Below are 14,711 nucleotides of genomic sequence, written 5' to 3' on the forward strand. Positions count from 1 at the left end.
ATGTTTGCTGTGTTCACAAATTTTCCTGTGCGCGCACAGCGCCGCAACCGCAGAGTGACTGGGTGGTTTGGCAGGCAATTGCCCACCAATATCACCCACCTGGCAACCCTATACTCTTGCCCAAGGGGTCGCCATAAATAAGCTGTTACTTGACAGCACTCTCCACCACCAATGAACTTCTGGATATATTCACCGATGACTTCAGTATGATTAGAAAGGTCAAGCACACGGTTAAGTGGAAGGAAAATGCTGTACCAACACAGCATGCAGTAAGAAATTTACCCATTGCACTAAGACAGGGGTAGGCAAACTGCGGCTCGAGAGCCGCATGCGGCTCTTTGGCCCCTTGCGTGCGGCTCTGGGCTGCAGGATCGCAGCCGCCCACCTGAGAGAAGCCACCTTCCCTGGGCCCGGAGGGAGCGGGGGGGGGGGGCTGGCTTCCTTCGGTGGAGGAGAGCCTGGCATTCCTTCCCTGCCCCGGCCGGGCTCTGCGCACACGCAGAAGTCCCGCAAAAGTTCTCCGCCTTTCCGCTAGCCCAGAGCCGCCGCTGCCACCGCGCCTGGGGGCGGATCTTTGCCCGAGCACCCGGGAGAAGGAGGGAGGCCCCGATCCAGCACACACACACCCTCCCCCGCCTCCCTCACCTGCAAGCTCCAGCGCGTCCCCCTCGTGGCCTGCCCTTCCCTTTCACAGCTGGAGAATGCCAGCGAGAGGGGAGGGGGGAGGACACCCCTCCGCCTTCCTCCTCCTCTTCTTCCTCCTCCTTGGAGGCCAAGGTGCTGAGGAGGGGCGGACGGGCAGACGGCAGGGCAGCCAGCTGGGGAGGGAAGGAAGGAAAGAGCCCAGGTGGCGGCAATGAGGAGGAGGAGGAGGCCGAGAGGCGAGCGCGGGAGGCCGAGGTGGCCGGGATGTGCCAGGGCGGCTGCCGAGAGGTCAGTGGGGGTCAGGGAGATGCAAGGCCATTAAGTGTTTGTCAGTCATTGTCATGATTTCATTTTATGGATACCTTACTTACAATTAATTTTTTATCAATAAATAAGATCATTATTAAGTATGATATCAAGTTTTATTCAGTGTACCTATAGTTTAATTAAGACTTAAAACTTTAATTAAAGTTAATTAAGTTAATAAATAGTGTACCTACCTATATAGTTCTTCACACAACACGTGGTTAAATGGTGAGACTCCCTGCCCCAGGAGGTGGTGATGGCTGCCAACTTGGAGGGCTTTAAGAGGGGAGTGGACCTGTTCATGGAGGAGAGGGCTATCCATGGCTACTAATCAAAATAGATACTTGTCATGATGCATGCCTATTCTCTCCAGGATCAGAGGAGCAGGCCTATTATATCAGGTGCTATGGAACGCAGGCAGGACAATGATGCTGCACTGGTCTTGCTGGTGGGCTTCCTGGAGGCATCTGGTTGGCCACTGTGGGAACAGACTGCTGGACTTGAAGGGCCTTGGTCTGATCCAGCATGGCCTTTCTTATGTTCTCATGTGTTTACTGCGTCTGTGAATCTAGAGAAAAATTTGCTCACATTGTTCATATTAAGTGTTTGTCAGTCATTGTCATGATTTAATTTTATGGATACCGTACCTTACTTACTTTTTTCCCTCCTCAGAGGCCATGTCTACCCACTGGCTTTCTTGGTGGTAGACCTGGACTCCAAAGAGGGGGGAAAAGTCCCCCTTCAGAGGCCAGGTCTACCGTATGGCTTCTATGGGCCTCCGGAGGCCAGGTCTACTGCCAAGAAAGCCAATGGGTAGACCTGGCCTCCCAATGGTACTCAGCCGGAGGCCAGGTCTACCAATATGCTTTTATGGTGGTAGACCAGGCCTCCAGAAGAGGACTCCGGATGGGGAGGGGGAAATGGCAGGGACTTATTAATTTTTATCAATAAATAAGATCACTATTAAGTATGATATCAAGTTTTATTCAGTGTACCTATAGTTTAATTAAGACTTAAAACTTTAATTAAAGTTTATTAAGTTAATAAACAGTGTACCTACCTATATAGTTTAAAATATTGTCGAAGGCTTTCACGGTCAGAGTTCATTGGTTCTTGTAGGTTATCCGGGCTGTGTAACCGTGGTCTTGGAATTTTCTTTCCTGACTTTTCGCCAGCAGCTGTGGCAGGCATCTTCAGAGGATTAACACTGAAGGACAGTGTCTCTCAGTGTCAAGTGTGTAGGAAGAGTAATATATAGTCAGAAAGGGGTTGGGTTTGAGCTGAGTACTGTCCTGCAAAAGTAATGTGCTAATCATTGTCCTGTAAGTATCAAGATAATGTTCTAATCAGGGTGTGGTATGTTAATATGGAACCATTGTATCCTGAAGTGATCGATCACTTCAGGATACAATGGTTCCATATTAACATACCATACCCTCATTAGCACATTATCTTGATACTTACAGGACAATGATTAGCACATTACTTTTGCAGGACAGTACTCAGCTCAAACCCAACCCCTTTCTGACTATATATTACTCTTCCTACACACTTGACACTGAGAGACACTGTCCTTCAGTGTTAATCCTCTGAAGATGCCTGCCACAGTTGCTGGCGAAACGTCAGGAAAGAAAATTCCAAGACCACGGTTACACAGCTCGGATAACCTATATAGTTTAAGTTTAAGAAATTTGGCTCTCAAAAGAAATTTCAATCGTTGTACTGTTGATATCTGGCTCTTTTGACTAATGAGTTTGCCGACCCCTGCACTAAGACAACCATTTTAGTGAGAAAAGCTGTAGGTAGCTGTGCTCATCCAAAGAAAACCCCCAAGCCAAAAAACACATCGTAAATTTTAATAGCTCCAGCCACAATGTCAGAAAACAGTGGGTAACCTTTATAATCTTCAAGAACTTGTACCTTCTTTATATCACCTAAGTCTACAGCTTCCAGTGAGCAAGAAAAACTAAGACCATCAACTTTACAGGAGACATTGTTTGCTTACTGGACTAGTCCACACTCTACAGTGGGTATATCACTCTTTCAACTTTTGAGAGGATAAAGGCCAGTGGTACTTTAAAGATGAATAAAATTTACTTCAATATGACCTTTTGTGAGTTACACTTCACTTCCTCAGAAATGGGGAGGGCAATCAAACTATTTTCCTGGGCAGACTAAACCAATCTAAACAAAAATATAAAGGAAGGGTGTTTGGGAGGAATAAAGATGGTGGAGATAGTATATAGAAGATATAAGAAGAACAAAATGAATATTTTATTCTGAATCCTGTTTTTTGTTGTTCACTGGTACACATTAATACACAAAACCGTCTCATTTTTTAATGCAGAAGCAATTGTCCATATCGTTCATTCAACAGACCAGCCAAAGGATGAAAATGTTTCTTTTCACTCTGGGTTCAGAAGGTGATGTTCTTGTATTTGAGATTGCCTTTTCTTCTTGTCTGAAGTATTGCCTGGAGTATTCCCTGGAATACTGTCTGTAGTGGAAAACTTCAGTTCAGATGTCATAACGTGTTTTTCTGGAGTTTAGAGGGGAATCTCCAATTTTAAATTTACTACCTTCCTTTCAATTATCAGAAGGACCATAATCAGCTTGCCAAAATCCCCATGGACCTCCTGACTCCACATGTAAACTTAATATTACAGTCTGTGAAAAATGGCATAAATCTACTCCATAGCTTTCTGAACTGGGACCAGGGACTAGAAAGACACATCTGTACGTTTTCTGTTAGTTTGTGTTTTAGACTTACTGGCTCCAGGTCTATCAGCAGAGTGAATGTTCACTCATTTGAGGCTGCTGTAATCACAGTGGAATCTCCTTCTAGAGAGAATATTTGAATTTAGGATGGTGATATTTGTGCTGCTGAAGCTTTTCCTCCTTTCCCCCAAGGTATGCAAGGCTCATGTTGTTCAGTGCAGGATCAGAGATCCACACCCTCCACTTCAAGAGTATCGTCAGTCAGGAGACCTCTTTGTTGGTGGTGTTGCTTCTCTGAGCTTCAACATCAATCCAATAGACTTCACGGAATATTCCCAGCTGGCAGTGTTTGAAGACCTTCTGTGAGCAGTTTTTTTTTAAAGTTGATTTCCAATTTCTTTAAAGCCCCAGGATTTATCTGCCCCAGCATCTATCAACTAATACATATATTTTACATAATGTGACCATCTTGGTTGGCCCAGTATTTTATCACCATTAGCCAGACTCCAGAGAACATTAGGAGATCACTAGTACCTCTGTGTACTTCACCCTGCTACAGCATGAAAACATATATTGAGTAAGATTATTGGTCCTCCTATCCTAGTGTTATCTCCTCTTTCGGGCAGTGGGTCTCTGTAGTCTCTGTCAGAAAAAGGGCTTTCCCATGACTAATTACTTCTAATCTTTTAATTGTCCATGATAGGCACATCAGCATGTAAAAGACGTAAAACTTAGCCATCCCCATCCCCATTGGCTTGAAGCAACCTGTGGAGCAGCAATGAATTGGTCAATGAATAGTAGGTTGAAAAGCAACTCCCTGTTTGCAAAATATGAAATATATGTCATATTCAGAAATAATACAATTAATGTGTCAATTCTAGGGAATCATAACTAGCAATTCAAACTATAATTCCCTCCCCGCCAACCACCAAACATTTTCCCTTGCCAATCCCATCCAAGCAAACCAGGTAAGGGTTTGTGGTACTGAAAACTGCTTGAATTTACTCATAAAGTACCATGCCACATCAACCATAGTGGTAGTCAGTACCATTTAATTTTTTAAAAAAACCTGCATATAAACTAGACTGAAATGGAAATAAATAAATATGGTTGGTATACCCTGGCATTCTATAATAAAAATGAGTGGTATATCAAGAAAGTGTCAGATTATCACCACAGAACTCCCCAACACATGCTCCTTGTAATCGACCCTAAGGTTTTTCTGGCGGACAAAACTCATCAGAAAATAGATCTCGGAGCTTTAATGTTGGCCACTAGTTTCAGGCTGATGCTGGCACTTGCAGTCCCCAAGATGAAGAGGTTTGGAAGCATCTTGGTACAGTTTAGCTCTCAACCATCCCTCTTCTGTTTGCAATGGGAGCAAACATTTACTCATGAAAAGCCAGTGAGGGCAGGCAGTACAGACAGGGATGGTCGAAAATATCTGTGACAAAACAAAGGGAGTTTAACAGCTTCCCTGACATCAGAGCCTTTGTGGTGTAGTTGTAAGAATGTCTGACTAGGGTCAAAGAGTACTAGAATCCAAATTCAAATCCCCAGTCTGCCACAAAAGCTCGCTGGTTGGCCTTTGGCTAGACACACTTTCTCAGCCTAATGTTCCTCGCAGGGTTGTTATGTTGAGGAGACAATGGAGGCCAGGAGAATGATGTGAGTTGCTTTGGGTACATATTGGGGAGAAAGGTGGGGTATGACATAAATCTAACCTTGGCTACAGTTCACTGAAAAAGGATGGCCGTTCTTGCTGTTGCTTCATCCTCTATTGCTGAAGCTCTTTCAGCGGGAGGCAGAACTGTTCATTCAGTATTCAAAGTATTGTTCATTATAATGTGCGCAGTGAGTTACGACACTGGCAAGCAAGTGTTCCTCTAGTAAATAATAAAAATGAAAAAGATGCTGAATATAGCCTGATGATTTTCAAAAGTGCCTAGTGTCCTTTTGATAATACAGCATGCAACTCTCATTCCAGAGTTGTCACTAAGAATTACCAACACATCCTGGCCTTGGCCTTCGCAGTAAAGGAGATCAATGAAAACCCTCAGATATTACCCAATTCCTCCTTGGGCTTCCACATCTTTGACAGCTATTATAATGCAAGATGGACCTACGATGTCACAATGCAACTTACCTCTTCACAAGACCAATTTGTCCCCAACTACAAATGTGACACCCAGAATAATCTGATGGCAGTCATAGGAGGGCTGGACAGTGACATCTCTCTTCATGTTGCCACTATACTGGGCACCTACAAGGTTCCACAGGTAAGATATGGAATTTTGCAGTATGACAAATTATTTTTTTCTTCCAGAACTGGTTGTGGAGTTCAAAAAATAAACAATCAGACAAGACTTACTTTTTGAATGACACCCTTCATCTTTACAGTGTCCAGATATAATACATTTGGATAGTCAAGGATATGTAAAGCAAAGACAGCTGTGCAGTAGGGGAACATTATATAGTGTTAACATTCCTCACAATATTGAGTACCGGTATGTGTTCAAAGTTTCAAGAATTTCTGAATTCGGAGCTGGCCACTCTAGATTTTACTGAAGCAATAACAAAGGCTTATTAATCCCAGTACCGTATCTAGGCAATAATGAGGACTTGAGGGAGAACTTCCCATTCTCCAAAAAGACTACACAACTGGTTCTGGACATGCCTGCGTTTTCACACTGAAGGGAGTAAGCACATTAATCTATGAAGACCTATGTCAATCTGCCTTTGTAAGCACTGTGCTTTTTATAGAAATAAAAGGTCTTGTAGTGAAATGGTTACCAAATTTGTATATGGAGAAGAGAATGCTGATTGACAATGTATTTCAAGGATGTTTCCTGCAACAATAGGGTTTATGTAAATATTATGTGACAACTTAACACTGGATTGGACCCCAGCTGATAAGAAATGAGGGGGGCACGGCACATTTAAATGTGTATCACTACACAAATATCTATAAGTTCACACCCACAGTTTTGTCTCTGACATCTTGTGTGGGGCATAAAGGCAGAATCATGCAAGTTTTGTGGTATGTTGTGATGGAGGATAAATCTCTGCAGGTGTGAAAAATGCTCTACAATAACTGATTCCACCACTTTCAGATAGGCTGTCCTTTCTGAACCTAGCCAAGGATCCCAAACTTAAAATCAAAACAACTGCCACCCTCTGAACTTTGAAGACATAGAAAAACCATGCTAGGCTCTTAGAACATTCAGAACACCTTTACATGGCTTTTTAAAAAGGCAGAAAGCAGAAGACCTGCTTGAGTCTAACCCATTAGGTGAACCTTGGTGATTCTCCATTCTTTCAGTCTCATCGCCTTATGAATCGCAAAGGAATGCTACCTGAAAAAGATGTTATAATGAGTGCTTAGATATGTATGCAAAATGCTTTGAAAACTTGAGAGAAATAAAGACATCTTCCTTTTCTTCTATCTTGCCACCCAATATCTCTCTTTAGCTCACCTATGGCTCTGCCCCAGTGGTGAAGGACAACTCTCCAGGCTATTCCATTTACCAGATGGCTCCGAATGAAAGACTTCAGTATGTTGGGATCATGGCTTTACTGTTACATTTCAAGTGGACTTGGGTTGGGATCGTTACAATGGATGACGACAATGGAGAAAGGGTTGTGCAAACGTTGTCGTCAATGTTTTCCCTGCATGGTATTTGTGTTGCCCTGATAGTAAGATTTCCCAGGTCAAATTTTGTGGGTGGGATTTCAGACATGTTGGACGAGGCAGCAAAATCATATGTTAAAATCATGGAGAGCACAGCCAAGGCATTTGTGTTTTTTGGACAATCTTATTCTGTTAATGATTTGAGATGGTTTCAACAGCTGTCAGAAGGACAGTGGGAAACCAAAGGAAAAGTGGGGGTATTGTCGGTTCAAATGGAGCTTGTTTCAATGGTCTATCAAAGGACTTGGGATGCAGGCATAATCCATGGTGTTCTGTCTTTCACGGTTCACTCCAATGATCTTCCGAAGTTTCAGAAATTTGTTAAGGACCGAAACCCTTTGAACACAAATGGAGATGGCTTTATACAGGACTTCTGGCATAATGCTTTCAACTGTGTATTCCACGATCAAGTTCTGGATGATTTGAAAGGCGATATCTGCACAGGGGAAGAGAAGCTGGAAAGTCTACCTGGGCCTTTTTTTGAAATGAGCATGACAAGCCACAGCTACAGCATCTACAGTGCAGTCTATGCTGTGGCCCATGCTGTACATGCGATGCATTCACTGCAAAGCAAGCGCCGAACAATGATGAAGAGAATGGGTCTGAATTTTCACGGGCAGGACCAATGGCAGGTGAGGCTTGAGGAAACAAAATGGGAAAGCCATTCAGCAGCTGTCGCAACAAAACCATAATCTGTGTAGTAAACAGTCTCCTCACACTCTTCCTGTGCTCCCATCCTCATCCTTCCTTATCTTTGTTGGTTCATGTTTCAATTAGCAGTCTCAGTTTTTCCCTGTCACCCCTATGCCTGATGCATTCGTATTTAATACTATTGTTCTTTTAATTCATATTCAGTTCAATCCTAAGAAGAGTTATCCCTTTCAAAGTCATTGAATTCTGCTTAGGACTGTACTGGAAATGTTCTCTCCTGTTTATAGAGCCCAGTCTTATTCTTGTCAAAGCCATGAAAGTTGTCCCGATTCTGATGTGAGGAAACAGCATCTTCTCCTTCTGAGATTGTTGCTTTGCCCTACTCTGAGTTCACCAAGTATTGATTTATGCTTCATTTTTTGTAATAATTGTAACCTTGTGGTTTAGACCCACTATTGGAGTTTGGGGGGAAAGGGAAAGGGAGCCCAAGGAGAGTCTGAAGGAGAAGAGAGAGTTCTGAGAAGAAAAGGAAGACAGAAGATTTAGCGCAGAGAACAGAATAGCCTGAGAAAGCTCTTGAAGAGACCTGCACTCTGTGGCCTCTGGAGATCAGCAGCAATATTATCACATGGACAAAGCCTGGAAAGCAGCAGCAGCCCCACCACAGAGAACCAGCCAAGCCCCGGAGAATGTGGTAGACTTCAGAAGGCCTCAGAGAGACAGTAAAAGACTCCAATCACCTGAGACTAGCCTGAGGTTATCCAGCAGGTGTCATGTGGAGGATTGGAGAAACAAACCCGATTCTCCAGATTAGAATCTGCCACTAGGGTTGTGCATATCGATAAACCTGAAACGAAAATAAAACTGAAATTAGCCATTTTGGCTTTGTTGGAGTTTAAGAATTTTTCAGTAAACCTGGAAATAAGCTCAATAATGAAATTTACTGGTATGGGTATTCAGCTTATTTCTGGTTTACCAAAAAAGGTTGGGCCCAATAAACCCAAACCTGATATGTACCCTTCAAACTTTTTTTTTGCACAACCCTATCTGCACCTAAGGTGGAAGAACGGGAATCAAACCTGGTTCTCCAGATGGAGGTCCCCTGCTCTTAACCACTAAGCTACACTAAACTCTTCTCAGCATACCACTAGGTGGCAACAATACACTTTGAAGGTTCCCTCTAGCACCAGAAGACCTTTTGCAGTCTAACTAACAGGATAGCCCACACAAAGGCAGGAGCGAAAGCGAGTAAGTACACAGTTCAGCAGTTTGTGAACAAAACCAAGCTTAGTCCAGATTTTGGATGTCATGTCTTCATTTCAGGAGTGGGCAGCCAGGGATCCACCACACAGTGGCCCAGTTGGTGCCTTTTCTAAACATTCCTCCTTTTCCTCCTAGCTCCACGACTTCCTCAGAGGGGTGGCATTTAATGACAGCGCCGGGAACAAAGTTTCATTGAACGAGAATGGGGAATTGGAAGCTGGATATGACATTATGAATTGGGTTATTTCCTTCAACCAATCCTTTCACAGGGTGAAAGTGGGGGAAATGGACACTCAGACTGCTCCAGAACGGGCATTTGCAATCACGGAGAAAGATATAACATGGCCGAGCTTTTTTAACCAGGTAGGTCGAGTGAAACTTGAGAAATCTTTTAGCTGTAGATGAGCACTGAGTCTCAGATACTAGTAAGCTTTCAATGGTCTGGTTTTGCCATTCATCTGCTCCTTTCTCCAAGCCACTATAACATAATGGGGTAAAAATCTGATTAGTTTTTGCATAGGGATCTGATGCAGGGAATCACCGAAGTGGAGCGCTATAGAAATCATTACACTGGTGCAAACAATGGGCCAAAGGGGAGAATATTGACCTCACCACAGTCAGATGTGGTCTGAGGGATAAAAAAATAACCCAAATAACAAAAACATTGTGAAATAGTAGTTGTCTCCCTTCAAGTTGATGCCAGTTTCCTAACATCTAGGCTTCCAAACACATCTCATGTTGTTTCAAATATAAAATAAGAAGTATGCCCTTATAAAGTAACAGAACTGGTATAAGTTCCTTGGTATTGAAGAGGGGGATCATCAAAAAAAATTATGACATGTACAACTGTCTATCTAAGCTTGGGATGTTATGAAGCACACTGTCTTCAGTCACCACAAACACAGATTTGTGTGTCTGTGTGTGGTGATATTGAAAGGGAGGGCATCTTGGCCATCTTCTGGGCATGGGGTAGGGGTCACCGGGGGTGTGGGGGTGGTAGTTGTTCAGGAGGTTGGACTAGGTGGACCCTGGTGGTCCTTTCCAATTTTATGATTCTATGATTCTGTTTCAATACCCCAAATTACATGTATGCTTTGTCAAGAATATACAAGCATGCTGTATTATTTTGACAGGACAGCTGAGAAGGAACCGTCAGTAAGAGAATAGATCCACTTAATCTTGCTGATGCAAGGTGTAGTAATGACTTGCCCCAGCAGAGTGGACTGGAGAGAATTGGATGGAACCGGTGGTATGATGCAATACCCCAGGTGGCCAGATAATTAACTATACCTGAGATATGTATATAAGGAACACAGCCTCTAGGGTTTAGTGTTGAGGTGAATTACTGACTAAGCCAGGGGCTATGCTAAAAATTGTATATAGAGCATTAGAACTGCACTGTGAATAAACTAGCACTTTTGTAGAAGCTACCATCTGGTGGAGTTTCTTGAGCATCTGATTAAATCCACTGAACTCGTGATAGGGCTATGGGCCCAGCGGGAACCGCTGTACTGCAGGTGTGAGTGTGGTAGCAGCACTACAGAGTCCAAGCCGTCCAGAGGCCACAGTTGCAGGAGCTGAGCCAGGAAAATGGCACAGACGCAGACACAGACATTCTTCCCGGTGGAGAGGCTCACAGCTGAAAACTACAGCGTATGGTCAGTACGGCTGGAGCAGTATTTAAAGAGGGAAGGACTGTGGGAGGCAGTTGAAGCAGCCCCAACCACTGCCCCGAAGAGAGAAAGAAATAAGAAGGCTCTCGCCAATATAATTTTGTCTGTCTCAGATAGCCAGTTGGTATACATGGTGAAACAGACAGAGGCAAAAACAGCATGGGAGGCTTTACAAGCTGTTTATCAAAGAGACTCAGCGGATACTATTTTGTCCTTGACAAGGAAACTTTATAGGAGTCATAAATCAACCAACACAGCTGTTTCGGAGCATCTCATAGCGTTGGCTGTCCTGTTCCAGCAGCTGGAGCTAAGAGGAAAAACGTACTCAGCCAAAGACAAAGTGCATATAATGCTTGGATCTTTGGACAGTAGCTTTGACATGTTAATTACAGCATTGGAATGCATGTCAAATGCTCAGCTAACCTTTGAGTACGTGAGTGGACGAATCCTGGAAGACGAGGAGCGTCGGCGAGAGGGAAGGAGTCAGATGACCTCAGCTGAGCTGAGATACACCCCCGAGGTTAAATCAATGAATCACCCATCTGCCGGGACCTCAGCCCCCCAGTGCGACTTACATCCCAGGCAGAGAGACCAGATAGAGTCTACGCCGAGGATTGCAGCCGAGCTGTTTAGACAACCCCAAGACGGGCAAGAGGTCTACTCAGCGCAGAGCCAGTGGCAGCAGCAGAGGGGAGGCGACGGAAGGCAGAGACGGAGCTTCAAGCAAGAGCCCAAGGAGCATGCTCTGTTTGTCAGGAAATGTTTTTCCTGTGGGAGCACACGTCACCTGAAACGAGACTGTCCTCAGATGCGCAGGAAGAAGCAGCCGACTGAGAGGCAGTTCCAGGGAGCTACACACATGGCTGTGGTGCTAGCAGACTCTGGAGGTGGTGAGGAATTATGTCTTTTGGACTCCGGGGGCCAGTAAAATATTTGTAAATGAGGTAACGCTGTTAACTAACAAAAAGAAGTCAGCTAGAGCACATGTAAGCCTGGCTGATGGGCAGCGTTTGGAGGTAGAGTGTGAAGGAAGATTGTACTTTCCTGAGCTTCAACACACTTTCCAAGGAGTATTGTGTGTCCCTATGTTAGAAAACCATTTGCTAAGTGTTTCAGCATTAGTCAAGGCTGGTTTTGAAGTTAGCTTTGTAGGGAACTCCTGCCAGGTGGGCAAAGAAGGAGCTACATTGTTAAGTGGGAGGTTGCAGCAGGATGTGTATGTGGTTGCCAGGGGAGCAAAGAAAGCCACAGACACTGTGGGTGCCGTAAATGAAAATCCTCATTCAAACTGCTTGCATTTGTTATATAGAAAAATGGGACATGTCGGGTATGGAATACTCCAAAAAACCTTGAGCTTACTAGGTAAGGAGGATGTCACCATAAATAAATGCAGTAAGTTTTTAGACTGCACTGTCTGCAAGTCAGTTAAAAGCAGACGCCACCCAGTAGCCAAAGAAAGTAAAAGAGTGACAAATAGATCCCTAGAAGTGGTCCATTTGGATCTCTGTGGTCCCTTCCCAGAGAGTGTGTCCAAGAACCGGTGGGCTTTGTCCATAACAGATGATTACACTTGTTTTGGATGGCTTTATGTTCTGAAACAGAAGAGTGAAACTGCAAAGACCATAAAGTATTGGATAAGGAGGGTGGAGAGACAGTTAGGTCTCCAGGTGGCCAGTTTACAAACTGACGGGGGGTGGGGGGAGAAAATCTATCCCATGAACTAACCAGGTGGTTAGAGAGCAAGGGTATAGAGCACAAGTTGGCTAACCCATGTGTCCCCCAAGAAAATTCCATAGCCAAGAGGAGGATACAGTATCTCAAAACAATGACTCAGGCATTGCTAGAGGATGCCAACTTAAAGCCAAGGTACTGGGCAGAGGCTATCAAGGTCTCGAATTATCTCATTAACTGTCTATGGACTTCTAGCATAGACAACATCCCTAGTAGAGCCCTGTACAAAAGGAATCCGTGTCTAAAGCACTTGAGAGTGTTTGGTGTGAAGGCATGGGTTAATATCCCTTTAAAGCACAGAAGGGCGGGAGGACACAGATCAAAGCCTTTAACTTTTGTGGGATACCAGAATGCGGCAAAATCCTATCGGTTTGCAGATCAGTTCGACTGCATAACGTTCAGTAGATCTGCTACCTTTGGAGAATCATTTAACTGGAACCGGCTTCATGCCTCAGAGGAACCGGACATAACCACTTTACCAATTAGTGAGCAGCTGGAATCCAGAGCTGATAACAGCATTTCTCCTGGAAGAAGCCCGGGGAGGGGGGCAGTGCAGCCAGAACCTCCAGCAACAGAAGAGGAAGAAAGGGCAGAGGGGGAAATGGTTAGTGTTTCAAGCCGCAGCACAAAAGGAATCAAACCAGTGAGATTGGGTTTTGAAGAATGTGAACTTGTATTTAATGTGCAAGCTGTGGAACCAAGCAGCTATGAGGAGGTTTTATCACTGGGAGAGTCTGAAAAGAACTTGTGGCTAGGTGCCATGGACAGTGAAATTGCTTCCTTGAAAGAGCACAAGGTCATTACACCCACACAGCTACCTCAAGGTGCAAAGGTAATAGGTTGCCAGTGGGTTTACAAACTGAAGCCATTGGCAAATGGCAACATTAAGAAAAAGGCAAGACTGGTGTGTAAAGGATTTAATCAACAGAAATATGTTAATTACGACGAGGTTTTTAGCCCAGCTGCTCGTAATGAATCTGTGAAATCTTTGTTAGCAGTGGCTGGTCTAAAGGGTCTAAATGTATATCACTATGACATAGAGACAGCCTACTTAAACGCCCCATTGAAAGAAACAATCTTTATGCAGCAAATTCCTGGTTATAAGCTAAAACAGGAGAGCATGGTATTAAAGCTGAATAGAGCTTTATATGGGCTGCATCAGTCAGCATGGGAATGGAATATTTGCTTGACTGAGGCTATTAAGCAAATGGGTTTTGAACAGTGTGAAGCTGATGCCTGTTTGTTCAAGAGGTGTTCTGGAACAAAGGAAACGTATTTATTGGTGTATATAGATGATCTTTGTTTAGCAACCAATGATCAAAATGAGAAAGAATACTTTGAAGAGAAACTAAGCAGCCGGTTTAAGCTGAAGTTTATGGGGCCAATAAAACACTACTTAGGTGTGACAGTGAGCAAAGACTCAGATGGAATGTGTTCTTTGTCTCAAGCTGATAAAATAGAGCAGCTACTGCTGAAATTCAGTATGCTAGATGCCAACACAGTAGAAACCCCTATGGTGCCAGGTTTTGAGAGCAGTACAGCAGAGTCACAGGCTTGTGACAGGACAGAGTATCAATCCCTGGTGGGAAGCCTGTTGTACCTGTCTTGTTGGACCAGGCAAGATATATTCCAGGCGGTGCATTGCCTGAGCAAGAAAAATATAAATCCAACACAAGGTGATTGGAAGGTGGCAAAAAGGGTCCTAAGGTACCTTAAGGGGACAGCAAATAAACAACTGTGCCTAGATGCAAGTGGTGGGAACCTGTTTGGTTTCGCGGACACTTCATGGGGTGATGAAAAAGGAGCAAAATCCACTTCAGGTTTCATAATATATCTAGGCAAAGCTCCAATTCACTGGAGGTCGCAGAAGCAAACATTTGTGGCACTAAGTACATGTGAAGCCGAGGTTAGTGCTTTAAGTGAAGTTGTAACACAAATGGAATGGTTCAAATGTATATTGACAGAACTGAATGTAACTATAGAAATGCCAATAATAATATATACAGATAATGCAGCGGCCATGCAGCTTGGAA

The sequence above is a fragment of the Euleptes europaea genome, chromosome 18 (genome assembly GCF_029931775.1).
Source record: "Euleptes europaea isolate rEulEur1 chromosome 18, rEulEur1.hap1, whole genome shotgun sequence".
Taxonomy (NCBI): domain Eukaryota; kingdom Metazoa; phylum Chordata; class Lepidosauria; order Squamata; family Sphaerodactylidae; genus Euleptes; species Euleptes europaea.